At 43.0% G+C, this 14,260-nt stretch overlaps 1 long non-coding RNA gene across 1 annotated transcript in view; it reads right to left on the minus strand.

The window, feature by feature from the left end:
* The window catches only part of LOC147363049 (uncharacterized), a 73,286-nt gene extending 71,339 nt beyond the window's left edge, over nucleotides 1-1,947 (minus strand). Inside the window, exon 1 of the long non-coding RNA XR_015136735.1 lies at nucleotides 1,392-1,947. This is a non-coding gene — a long non-coding RNA (uncharacterized LOC147363049). The remainder of the gene's footprint in view (nucleotides 1-1,391) is intronic.
* Nucleotides 1,948-14,260: the final 12,313 nt, after the last annotated feature.

Below are 14,260 nucleotides of genomic sequence, written 5' to 3' on the forward strand. Positions count from 1 at the left end.
AGTTGGTTGGTATCACCAACTCAATGGACATGAGTCTACATAAACTCTGGGAGATAGTGAAGGACAGGGAAGCCTGGCATGCTGTAGCTCATGGGATCACAAACAGTCAGACACAACTTAGCGATGGAACAACAAACAACACAACCAGTGTATAGAGGCAGAATTTTAACAGATGCGCTCTGAGCTACCGTCAAACTTCTCACCATCCTACCCTCAAGAAACCACCTTGTTGGGGAACAAAAATTCAATAAACTCAATGCCGGCTGCCTTGCTGGAGGCCATCCCACCTTTATGATCCAGCTCAACCACAGCTCCCTTTGAAGACTTCCCTCAGAGGTGGGGTGGTTCTGCTCATTTACACTCTGTGGGCAGCACTCTGGGTCTAATCCAACCCACCTGGCCCTCAGCCAGGGCTTCTTATGAAGGCAGTGCTGGCCTTATAGGAGGTGAGAATGGCCCCTGGCCCTGCCCTGGGCTTTGGAGGGCCTTGCTCTGCCCCTTTACTAGCTATGCCCTTTCCAGTGGGTTGGGAGGCCAAGGAGAGAGGGCAAGGACCTGGATCCCCTCTTATAGAATGTTCTGAGTACCTGGGAGTACTTGAGAGTCCCTTGGGCTGCAAGGAAATCCAACCAGTCCATCCTAAAGGAAATCAGTCCTGAATATTCATTGGAAGGACTGATGCTGAAGCTGAAACTCCAATCCTTTGGCTACCTGATACAAAGAACTGACTCCTTGGAAAAGACCCTGATGCTGGGAAAGATTGAAGGCAGGAAGAGAAGGGGACAACAGAGAATGAGATGGTTGGATGGCATCACCAACTCAATGGACATGAGTTTGAGTAAACCCTGGGAGTTGGTGATGGACAGGGAGGCCTGGCGTGGTGCAGTCCGTGGCGTCACAAAGAGTCGGACACGACTGAGCGATTCAACTGAACTGAGTACCTGGGGCCCTGGAATTCCCTGCATGAATGGTCCTGCAATCATCCCCTGCCCTACTCTTCCAAGGGCAGCATTGCTCCCATGGGTTACACCAGCTTGGGATGTGCCCTCCCTCTAGGCCTGAAGGATGTCTAGGAGCAGGAAGCAGAGGAGACAGAACTGACATAAAAGTGGGTGTCTATAAGAATGAACACAAAGTCCCTCAAGACTCAAAATAAAGAGGGGGCGGGAAGAGAATGTGAATAACTAACTGGGGCTGGGACAGCAGCCCAACTCTCCCAGCAGTGTCATTGAATTCATTTTCTGTTGTTGTGTAACAAATTACTGAAAACTTAGTGACTTAATACATACTTATTATCTCACAATTGCTGTGAGTTAGGAATCTGGGCAGAGCTTAGCTGGGTACTCTATTTCGGGTCTCTCACAGGGTGCTGTCCAGGGCTGAGGTCTTACCTGAAGGCTTGTTGGGAAAGGATCTGCTTCTAAGATTGTAGCTATTGGCAGAATTTCAGTTCCTCTAAGGTCATTGGACTGCAAGCTTTAGTTTCTTGCTGGCTGTTGGACAAGACCACCCTTGTGTACTTGTCACATAGGCCTTTCCACACAGCAACTTGCTTCATCAAAACCTGGAAGGGAAAGAGTCTACTAGCAAGAGAGAAACCACTATCTCGTATAACCTAATCATAGATGTGATATCTCATCCCATTTAATACATACTATTGGTTAGAAGCAATTCATGGAAAAACCACTGTGCTTCAGTTAAAAATTAAATAAATGTGGACTTTCCAGTGGTTAAGAATCTGCCTGCCAGATTCTTCCCTGGTGGTCCAATGCAGGGGGGCCAGGGGTTCTATCGCTGGTCAGGGAACTAGATCCCACCTGCCACAACTAAAGATCCCATGAGCTGCAACTAAGACCCAGCGAAGTCAAATAAATAAATACTTAACAACAACAACAACAAAAGAATCTGCCTGCCAATGTAGGGGACACAATTCAATCCCTGGTTCAGGAAGATCCCACAAGCAGTGAGGCAATTAAGCCCACCGGCCACAACTATTGAAGCCTGAGCCCACACTCTGCAACAAGAGAATTCACCACGAGGAGAAGCCTGTGCACCAAACTAGAGAGTAGCCCCTGCTTGCTGCTACTAGAGAAAAACCTGCTTGCAGCAAAGAAGACCCAGCACAGCCAATAAATAAGTAAATAAATTAACAAACAAATAAAGAAGTAAGTGGTGGTTCATGTCCACACTCAAGAGGAGGGGATTACACAAGAGTGTAAGAGATGGAGCTCACTGGGCATCATCTTAGAAGCTGTCTGCCACAGCCTTATCCAAATACAGAACTCCAAGGAATCACAGAGGGAACTCTACATTCAAACCTGGCCTTTTCTGGGGCTTCGAAATTATATTTACTACTGGAGGAGAACAGATAATATTTTAGTCAACACTGTGGTAGCTTGAGTTACAGCGTTTAAATCTTTAGACACATGGGATGTGGGCCTCTATTAATAATCTCATCCTGGCCTCATAAATATTAGGACAGGCCTGCTTCTATGCATTCGTCCTGGCTGCCACTTCACACAGGCAAGGCCTTGTTGGCAGAGTCCCGTCTCCTGATCATTTTTCCCACACACAGCCTAGCATGCCGTCGTGTGGGAGGCACTCAATGAAGTCTGTCTGGGCATCTGCTAGGAGCTGCCTGGCTCCAGGGGTGGCCCTTCTCCAGCCATGGCCATGAGGTAGCTGGCTGATTTTGAAACCTCAGGGGTTGGGCTTCCTCATGAGCAAGAAGAGAGGATCCCACAAGGCACAGGAAGAAAGGGAGAGAAGCAAAAGCCACCACATCAGCAAGGCAAAGCTGACTCCTTCCAGGGGAGCAAAAGCTCTACCTTTAGAGTAAAACCTGATTATCAAGTTTCTTTTCCCTTTTAATTATAAAAATAATGAATATGGTTTACATATGTTTAAATCGAAGAGACAAAAGCACTATAATTCTATCAGTAAACTCCCTTTGGTGTTGCCTGGGCACATAACATACACATATACATGTACATGAGCTCCGAGGAAGCTAGTAGGCTACAGTCCATGGGGTCCCAAATAGTTGGACACAAACGAGCAATTTCACTTTTCCTAGGTGGTGCTGGTGGTAAAGAACCCACCTGCCAATGCAGGAGACATAAGAGACATGGGTTCAATCCCTGGGTTGGGAAGATCCCGTGGAGGAGGGTGTGGCAACCCACTCAGGTATTCTTGCCTAGAGAATCCCAGTGGACAGAGGAGACCGGCAGGCTACAGTCCTTGGGGTCACAAAGAGTTGGACACAATGAATGAGACTTAACACACACACACACACACACATACATATATATTCATGTACCTTTATAAATATATATTTTAATTTTATAATGTAATATATTACCTTAACATAATTTTGTATTTCCTTCCTCAGAAAGTTTTTTATGCATAACTACTGTACACCTCATGCGAAGAGTTGACGCATTGGAAAAGACTCTGGTGCTGGGAGGGATTGGGGGCAGGAGGAAAAGGGGACGACAGAGGATGAGATGGCTGGATGGCATCACCGACTCAATGGACATGAGTTTGAGTGAACTCCGGGAGTTGGTGATAGACAGGGAGGCCTGGCGTGCTGCAGTTCATAGGGTCGCAAAGAGTCGGACACAACTGAGCAACTGAACTGAACTGAACTGTTGCTAGTGGTGGTGGTGTTAAATTTGTGTGGTTTGAGGGCTTTAAAGAAAAAAAAGATTGAACTGTCTATTCATTTATATATCTACTTTTTCAGGACAGTGAATGTTTTTTCTAGATTAAAGAGACAGAACTTAAAAATAACTTTAAAATAGGTGATAGTTTCACAAGTTCAGAAAAGAACACAGTGAAAAGTTTCCCTCCCTATTCCCAGTTGATACCCCTAGCAGTAACCAATGTTAACAGGTCCTTCTATGTTATTCCAAAGATAGTTTTATATACAAAGTAAATATACAAATATATTTTTTATTCTGCCAGGCGAGTGTATGCTTCTTGGTTCTTGTCTCATCACAACAATGATTTGGAGCGACGGACATTAAGGCCCTCGGCGCTTTACAGCTCTTGGGTCTTGAACAAACCATGCCATAGCTCTTAGAAAAATCAGTGTTACAGCTCTATTTTATTTAGAAGATAGCAGGAGAATCCATCCTCGAAGAAGAGAAGAGAGTGGAGGAGCATGCCAGTGAGTGCACGGAGCGGGGGCGGAGTGTGGGTAAAGAGAGAGAGAGAAAGAGTAGGAGGGGGAGAGAGAGAGCCCTTTGGCTCCTCTTTTTGTATGTTTTTTTCTTCCCCCTGGGCCTGCTCTATGCAAATTGGGCTTAGTCAGGAGTGCTGTTCTACCTGAAGTCCTCACTCCAGTCCTCGGAACTTCCTTTGACCTTCCTCTGTTCTATTTTTGTGGGCTTTTCCCTTCCTTGTCTTTTAGCCACCGCCATTTTGGACTCCTTTCCCCTATTCTAACTACCTAACAATTCCATCTTATACATAGTGGTAGTATATTACGCACACCATGCTGCACTCAATATATCTTGGAGATAGTTCCCTATCTCTGCACACCAATGGTTCTCAACCTTGGTTGAACATTAGAACTATCTGAGTAGCTTTAAAAAGTTCTGAACGCCCAAGCCACACCCAAACCAATTAAATTAGAATCTATGGGGGTGAGGCGGAGAAGGCAATGGCACCCCACTCCAGTACTCTTGCCTGGAAAATCCCATGGACGGAGGAGCCTGGTAGGCTGCAGTCCATGGGGTCGCTAAGAGTCGGACACGACTGAGAGACTTCATTTTCACTTTTCACTTTCCTTAATTGAAGAAGGAAATGGCAACCCACTCCAGTGTTCTTGCCTAGACAATCCAAGGGACGAGGGAACCTGGTGGGCTGCCGTCTATGGGGTCGCACTGAGCTGGACACGACTGAATCGACTTAGCAGCAGCAGCAGCAGAAGCATGGGGGTGAGGCACAGGCATCAGGATTTTTTAAACTCCTTTAGATGCCACCAAGGTTGTTACCATTGTTATAAAAAAAGCTTCCTGATAAAGGAAGTGAAAGGAAGAGAAAAAATGGTAATTCCATTATTGCTTATAAAAGAAAACTAGGGTAACCAACTGTCCTGGTTTTCCAGGGATTGAGAGCTTCCCAGGACATGGGACTTTCAGTGCTAAAACCAGGATGAGCTTCTACAAAGAAAATTCATAGAACTTCAATTCAATGCACTACTAGATGTCTTAGCCAGAGTGAAAAAGAAATAAAATGCATTCAAACCAAACTGGGGAAAAGGAAGCAAAATTATTTCTGATTACAGATGACATGATCTTATACATGGAAAATTTGGTGAGGGGTAACCCAAGATAGGACCAGGAGCTGACTGTGGCTCAGATCATGAACTCCTTATTGCCAAATTCAGACTGAAATCGAAGAAAGTAGGGAAAACCACTAGACCATTCAGGTATGACCTAAACCAAATCCCTTATGATTATACAGTGGAAGTGAGAAATAGATTTAAGGGCCTAGATCTGATAGAGAGAGTGCCTGATGAACTATGGAATGAGGTTTGTGACATTGTACAGGAGACAGGGATCAAGACCATCCCCATGGAAAAGAAATACAAAAAAGAAAAATGGCTGTCTGGGGAGGCCTTACAAATAGCTGTGAAAAGAAGAGAACAGCGAAAAGCAAAGGAGCAAAGGAAAGATATAAGCATCTGAATGCAGAGTTCCAAAGAATAGCAAGAAGAGATAAGAAAGCCTTCTTCAGTGATCAATGCAAAGAAATAGAGGGAAACAACAGAATGGGAAAGACTAGAGATCTGTTCAAGAAAATCAGAGATACCAAGGGAACATTTCACGCAAAGATGGGCTCAATAAAGGACAGAAATGGTATGGACCTAACAGAAGCAGAAGATACTAAGAAGAGGTGGCAAGAATACACGGAAGAACTGTACAAAAAAGATCTTCACGACCCAGATAATCACGATGGTGTGATCACTCATCTAGAGCCAGACATCCTGGAATGTGAAGTCAAGTGGGCCTTAGAAAGCATCACTATGAACAAAGCTAGTGGAGGTGATGGAATTCCAGTGGAGCTATTTCAAATCCTGAAAGATGATGCTGGGAAAGTGCTGCACTCAATATGCCAGCAAATTTGGAAAACTCAGCAGTGGCCACAGGACTGGAAAAGGTCAGTTTTCATTCCAATCCCAAAGAAAGGCAATGCCAAAGAATGCTCAAACTACTGCACAATTGCACTCATCTCACATGCTAGTAAAGTAATGCTCAAAATTCTCCAAGCCAGGCTTCAGCAATATGTGAACCGTGAACTTCCTGATGTTCAAGCTGGTTTTAGAAAAGGCAGAGGAACCAGAGATCAAATTGTCAACATCCGCTGGATCATGGAAAAAGCAAGAGAGTTCCAGAAAAACATCTATTTCTGGTTTATTGACTGTGCCAAAGCCTTTGACTGGGTAGATCACAATAAACTGTGGAAAATTCTGAAAGAGATGGAAATACCAGACCACCTGATCTGCCTCTTGAGAAATTTGTATGCAGGTCAGGAAGCAACAGTTAGAACTGGACATGGAACAACAGACTGGTTCCAAATAGGAAAAAGAGCACGTCAAGGCTGTGTATTGTCACCCTGCTTATTTAACTTCTATGCAGAGTACATCATGAGAAACGCTGGACTGGAAGAAACACAAGCTGGAATCAAGATTGCCGGGAGAAATATCAATAACCTCAGATATGCAGATGACACCGGCCTTATGGCAGAAAGTGAAGAGGAACTCAAAAGCCTCTTGATGAAAGTGAAAGTGGAGAGTGAAAAAGTTGGCTTAAAGCTCAACATTCAGAAAACAAAGATCATGGCATCTGGTCCCATCATTTCATGGGAAATAGATGGGGAAACAGTGGAAACAGTGTCAGACTTCATTTTTTGGGGCTCCAAAATCACTGCAGATGGTGACTGCAGCCATGAAATTAAAAGACACTTACTCCTTGGAAGGAAAGTTATGACCAACCTAGATAGCATATTCAAAAGCAGAGACATTACTTTGTCAACAAAGGTTTGACTAGTCAAGGGTATGGTTTTTCCTGTGGTCATGTATGGATGTGAGAGTTGGACTGTGAAGAAGGCTGAGAGCCGAAGAATTGATGCCTTTGAACTGTGGTGCTGGAGAAGACTCTTGAGAGTCCCTTGGACTGCAAGGAGATCCAACCAGTCCATTCTGAAGGAGATCAGCCCTGGGATTTCTTTGGAAGGAATGATGTTAAAGCTGAAACTCCAGTACTTTGGCCACCTCATGCGAAGAGTTGACTCATTGGAAAAGACTCTGATGCTGGGAGGGATTGGGGGCGGGAGGAGAAGGGGACGACAGAGGATGAGATGGCTGGATGGCATCACTGACTCAATGGACGTGAGTCTGGGTGAACTCCAGGAGTTGGTGATGGACAGGGAGGCCTGGTGTGCTGGGATTCATAGAGTCGCAAAGAGTCAGACACGACTGAGCGACTGAACTGAACTGAACCCAAGATGGGCGAGTCATGGTGGAGAGATCTGACAGAATGTGATCCACTGGAGAAGGGAATGGCAAACCACTTCAGTATTCTTGCCTTGAGAACCCCATGAACAGTATGAAAAGGCAAAATGATAGGATACTGAAAGAGGTACTCCCCAGGTCAGTAGGTGCCCAATATGCTACTGGAGATCAGTGGAGAAATAACTCCAGAAAGAATGAAGGGATGGAGCCAAAGCAAAAAGAATACCCAGCTGTGGATGTGACTGGTGATAGAAGCAAGGTCCGATGCTGTAAAAAGCAATATTGTATAGGGACCTGGAATGTCAGGTCCATGAATCAAGGCAAATTGGAAGTGGTCAAACAAGAGATGGCAAGAGTGAATGTCGACATTCTAGGAATCAGCAAACTCAAATGGACTGGAATGGCTGAATTTAACTCAGATGACCATTATATCTACTACTGTGGGCAGGAATCCCTCAGAAGAAACAGAGTAGCCATCATGGTCAACAAAAGAGTCCGAAATGCAGTACTTGGATGCAATCTCAAAAACAACAGAATGATCTCTGTTCATTTCCAAGGCAAACCATTCAATATCACGGTAATCCAAGTCTATGCCCCTATCAGAAATGCTGAAGAAGCTGAAGTTGAACGGTTCTATGAAGACCTACAAGACCTTTTAGAAATAACACCCCAAAAAAGATGTCCTTTTCATTGTAGGGGACTGGAATGCAAAAGTAGGAAGTCAAGAAACATCTGGAGTAACAGGCAAATTTGGCCTTGGAATACGGAATGAAGCAGGGCAAAGACTAATAGAGTTTCGTCAAGAAAATGCACTGGTCCTAACAAACACCCTCTTCCAACAACACAAGAGAAGACTCTATACATGGACATCACCAGATGGTCAACACCAAAATCAGATTGATTATATTCTTTGCAGCCAAAGATGGAGAAGCTCTATACCGTCAGCAAAAACAAGACCAGGAGCTGACTGTGGCTCAGATCATGAACTCCTTATAACCAAATTCAGACTGAAATTGAAGAAAGTAGGGAAAACCACTAGACCATTCACGTATGACCTAAATCAAATCCCTTATGATTATACAGTGGAAGTGAGGAATAGATTTAAGGGCCTAGATCTGATAGATAGAGTGCCTGATGAACTATGGAATGAGGTTCGTGACATTGTACAGGAGACAGGGATCAAGACCATCCCCGTGGAGAAGAAATGCAAAAAAAGAAAAATGGCTGTCTGGGGAGGCCTTACAAATAGCTGTGAAAAGAAGAGAACAGCGAAAAGCAAAAGAGCAAAGGAAAGATATAAGCATCTGAATGCAGAGTTCCAAAGAATAGCAAGAAGAGATAAGAAAGCCTTCTTCAGTGATCAATGCAAAGAAATAGAGGGAAACAACAGAATGGGAAAGACTAGAGATCTGTTCAAGAAAATCAGAGATACCAAGGGAACATTTCACGCAAAGATGGGCTCAATAAAGAACAGAAATGGTATGGACCTAACAGAAGCAGAAGATATTAAGAAGAGGTGGCAAGAATACACGGAAGAACTGTACAAAAAAGATCTTCACGACCCAGATAATCACGATGGTGTGATCACTCACCTAGAGCCAGACATCCTGGAATGTGAAGTCAAGTGGGCCTTAGAAAGCATCACTATGAACAAAGTTAGTGGAGGTGATGGAATTCCAGTGGAGCTATTTCAAATCCTGAAAGATGATGCTGGGAAAGTGCTGCACTCAATATGCCAGCAAATTTGGAAAACTCAGCAGTGGCCACAGGACTGGAAAAGGTCAGTTTTCATTCCAATCCCAAAGAAAGGCAATGCCAAAGAATGCTCAAACTACTGCACAATTGCACTCATCTCACATGCTAGTAAAGTAATGCTCAAAATTCTCCAAGCCAGGCTTCAGCAATATGTGAACCGTGAACTTCCTGATGTTCAAGCTGGTTTTAGAAAAGGCAGAGGAACCAGAGATCAAATTGTCAACATCCGCTGGATCATGGAAAAAGCAAGAGAGTTCCAGAAAAACATCTATTTCTGGTTTATTGACTGTGCCAAAGCCTTTGACTGGGTGGATCACAATAAACTGTGGAAAATTCTGAAAGAGATGGGAATACCAGACCACCTGATCTGCCTCTTGAGAAATGTGTATGCAGGTCAGGAAGCAACAGTTAGAACTGGACATGGAATAACAGACTGGTTCCAAATAGGAAAAGGAGTGCGTCAAGGCTGTATGTTGTCACCCTGCTTATTTAACTTCTATGCAGAGTACATCATGAGAAACGCTGGACTGGAAGAAACACAAGCTGGAATCAAGATTGCTGGGAGAAATATCAATAACCTCAGATATGCAGATGACACCGGCCTTATGGCAGAAAGTGAAGAGGAACTCAAAAGCCTCTTGATGAAGGTGAAAGTGGAGAGTGGAAAAGTTGGCTTAAAGCTCAACATTCAGAAAACAAAGATCATGGCATCCGGTCCCATCACTTCATGGGAAATAGATGGGGAAACAGTGGAAACAGTGTCAGACTTTATTTTTGGGGGCTCCAAAATCACTGCAGATGGTGACTGCAGCCATGGAATTAAAAGACGCTTACTCCTTGGAAGGAAAGTTATGACCAACCTAGATAGCATATTCAAAAGCAGAGACATTGCTTTGTCAACAAAGGTTCATCTAGTCAAGGCTATGGTTTTTCCTGTTGGTCATGTATGGATGTGAGAGTTGGACTGTGAAGAAGGCTGAGCGCCAAAGAATTGATGCTTTTGAACTGTGGTGTTGGAGAAGACTCTTGAGAGTCCCTTGGACTGCAATCCCTTGGACTGCAAGGAGATCCAACCAGTCCATTCTGAAGGAGATCAGCCCTGGGATTTCTTTGGAAGGAATGATGCTAAAGCTGAAACTCCAGTACTTTGGCCACCTCATGCGAAGAGTTGGCTCTTTGGAAAAGACTCTGATGCTGGGAGGGACTTGGCTGGATGGCATCACTGACTCGATGGACGTGAGTCTGTGTGAACTCCAGAAGTTGGTGATGGACAGGGAGGTGTGGCGTGCTGAAATTCTTGGGGTTGCAAAGAGTCGGACATCACTGAGTGACTGAACTGAAGGTAAATAAGACTGTCTTGTTATGTAGTTAAGAGTCTCAGGTGATATCATTGTCTCTAAAGTAGCTTTCCTCTTGGTATGGAGACATGTTCACAAATGGAAATTTCCTTCATAACTGTAAATTTTTCTACAAAAGGGGAAATCCTTCATTTTTAGGCAAGTGGAAAAGTTAAAGAGTTTTTTCTGGGTCTTCTGGTTCTCAGTTGCCTCTCAATTAGCTCAAAATAATCTGTATGTGCCAAAGTGGCAGATTTTGGGGTAAGATTCTGATACCCTCCATAATTCTTCAATAAGAATTTATTGAAAATATCAATAAATCCCAAAAATTCTATAGATACCATTCTTTAATCATAATGTAGCAAAACTAGAAATTAATTATAGAGCCAGAAAATAATAAGACCTTATCGCTTGGATATTTATAACTACCTCTCAACTCAAAAAGCCCAAAACCCTCTTTCCTTTGTTTAGCCTAAGATGAAATATAAGCCTCATCTTCTGGCCTCCTTCTTGAATCTCGTATCTTTGTTAAATGCCCTCTGTGCATCAAATCTAGGAGGGTGAAAGAAAAAGAGAAATGCCAGTCAGAATCACAATGAGATTCAACTTGATGTCCACTAGCATAGCTGTAATAAGTAAACAAGTATTGGCAAGGATGTGGAGAAATGGGAACCCTCCTACATTGTTGCTAGGAATGTAAAAATGGTGCACCCACTGTGGAAAACACTTTGGCAGTTCTAAACATAGAGGTACCCTCAGACCTAGGTATAGAGCCAAAAGAATCGCAAACATACACTCACATAAATATGTGTACCCAAATGTTCACAGCAGCATTATTCATAATAGCCAAAAAATGGAAACAACACAAATGATGAATAGGTAAATAAAATGTGACATACAGTTGAATATTATTAGGCAATAAAAAGAAGTGCTAATGCCTGCTACCACATGAAAATTGAAAACATCATGCTAAGTGAAAGAAGCCAGTCACAAAAGACCACATATTGTATGATTCCACTTAAAATAAATGTCCAGAACAGGTAAATCTATAGAGGCAGGAAGTAAAGTAGCAGTTGCTTAGGACTGGGCAGTGGGAAATGGAGAGTGTCTGCTAATGGACCCAGGGTTTCTTTTTGGAGTGGTGAAAACATTCTAAAATTGTGATGAAAGTTGCACAACTTTGTGAATATACGAAAAACCAGGGACTAGTTCACTGGAAATGAGTATACAGTTCTAAGATAAGAACTGCTCTTATCTAAGATAAGAACCACCTCTGCTCTTCCTCCATGACTTCTTTGCTTTAGAAAGCCAAAAGTTTTCTTCTTCTTTGAGACCTCTCTCCTTCATGAACATTTCGCCTATTGCCCTAGCCTAAAAAAGATGATCTCCTTAATTGTCATGTGTATTTTGCCCTAGAAAGTATTTAGTCATAGGGAGCTCCTTGCAAGGACTGGTTAGATTTTGTAACCTAGAGAATCCATGGAAGTGCCAGTGATCTTATCTTGGACTTCTGGGTCTGAACAAACTGGTGCTGCCTGTTTGTGCTTTGACGGTGTGTGAAGCACGTCATGGCTCGGCCCAGCACAGTACGTCTGTTCTGTGAGTCAGGACAAGTTGTGGTTTCTGCTTTCATTCTCAGTGATCTGCATTTATCTGGTCCCTGGTAAGAGCCCAATAAATATTTGTTGAATACTAAAAAAATCAATATGTTGTTAGCACTGGGGCAAATATAGTACAACTTCTTTGTTGGTTCCAGCCTGGCAAAATCTGTAAAAATTACAAATACACACTGCTTTGTCCTCCTAGCAACTCCACTTCTAGGAATTAATCCTACAGACAGCTCAACTTCCACACATGCAAAGGGTCACTTGATAAAGTTATCCATTGCGATCATAAGAGATTGAAAGTCTCTGAAATTTCCAGAGACTGCTTAATTAAACTATGACACATACACACACGCACACATACACAATGGAATAAAATGCAAATGTAAAAAATAATGAAAAATAATGATACAGAATATCTGAGATGTAGTCACTCAGTTCCAGCTACAATGGCTACCTTGTTGACCTTTACGCAAGTCCCCTCCTCCCTTAGGGACTTACATGGGAAGTTCCCTCTGCCTCCAACCTTCAACTCCAGACTCAGGCATGGGTCACTCCCTCATTTCTTCAGGCCCTGACTCAAATATCACTTAGTCTGCAAGGCTTTTGCTGATTACCCCATGTAAAATAGCAACAGTCCCCCCAGAAACACACCGAGACACACACACACGACCTATCCCCTTATCCTGCTTTTTTGCACAGCACTTACCAGAAATCACTCTATACTCATTTATTTATGGCCCACAAAAATGCAAGCTTCGTGAAGGGAAGAACTGTTTTGGTCACTGCCAAATTCTAAATAACTAAAAGAGTGCTTGGCACATAGTAGGTACTCAGTAAATATTTATTGAATAAATGAATGTATTATGTGAAAAAAAAGATGCTGGCGAATGTTTTTCAGTATGCTTCTATTTATGTTTTTCTTTTAAAGACAATTCATGTATATGCTTCTATGTGCATGAAATATCTTTTAAAGGATTACATAAGGAGTAAGCCAAGCTCATCAATGCCGAAAGGTGAACTTGGTGGCTGGGAGACAGAATGGGAAGGTGTAGATTATTAGTTAGCTAAAGACTTTAAAAAGGAAAGCTCTTGTATCATTTCTTTTTTTAATGGCTCTGTAGTAGGCTGCTGGGTGTTTGTAGGGTAAGCCATTTCATCAGTCCACTTTTGATGGACAATTAAGCTTATTTCCAAACTTCTGCCATTAAAAATCAGGGAGTCTGGGACTTCCCTGTTGGTCCAATGGCTAAGACTCCATTGCTCCTAATGCAGGGATCCTGGGTTTGATCCCTGGTCATGGAACTAGATCCCACATGCCACAACTAAGAGTTTGCATGCCACAACCAAGACCCAGTGCAGCTAAACACATATTTTTAACTAAAAAAAAAAAAAACCAGGAGTCTGGATACTTTTCAAATGTCATAACAAAAAGGATGCTGAGGTCATTTTATGACTCCCTAACTTTGGTTCGAAATCTATACAATTGAAAGTGTAACCCACATCCTAGACTGAGCAAAAGCCTCCTACAGGGTTTAATGACTGGATGTGGGATGGCTTCAGGAAGCAGAGGGTCCTAGAAAAGGGAAAATGTCACTATATTTATTTAACATTTTTATATTCTAATCCATAGATTTACCCAAATCCCTGAGCCCGTGGATGTTTACTAATTACCAAGATAGAGTTGTCTTATGAAAAAGGGAAAAACCAAAACAACAAGCTTCTACCAAGATGTGAAGACAGCTCAATAGTCCTAATTCACACAACGGAAGAGTCTGAACTGGACATTGACAGTCTTAGTCCTGCTGCTGAAGAGCTATGTGATCTTGAAGAAACCCCTTCCCACTTTGGGCCTCCATTGCCTCAGTCCAGGGATGAGGAACCTGTTCTACTTCCTCCCTTTGCACTGATGCTCCAACACTATACTGAGTGACTTATGGCAGTTACTAGATGTACCAGATCCAACAGGGACTGTCATTTTGTGGTGGTTCCTGTGGATAAATAGGGCTCTGGGCTGCCTGTGTTAGAAGAAAAGTGGAAACAGA

The sequence above is a fragment of the Bos grunniens genome, chromosome 11, assembly GCF_055505025.1.
Source record: "Bos grunniens cultivar Pamir isolate PY7600 chromosome 11, Bosgru_T2T1.0, whole genome shotgun sequence".
In the NCBI taxonomy this organism is placed as follows: domain Eukaryota; kingdom Metazoa; phylum Chordata; class Mammalia; order Artiodactyla; family Bovidae; genus Bos; species Bos grunniens.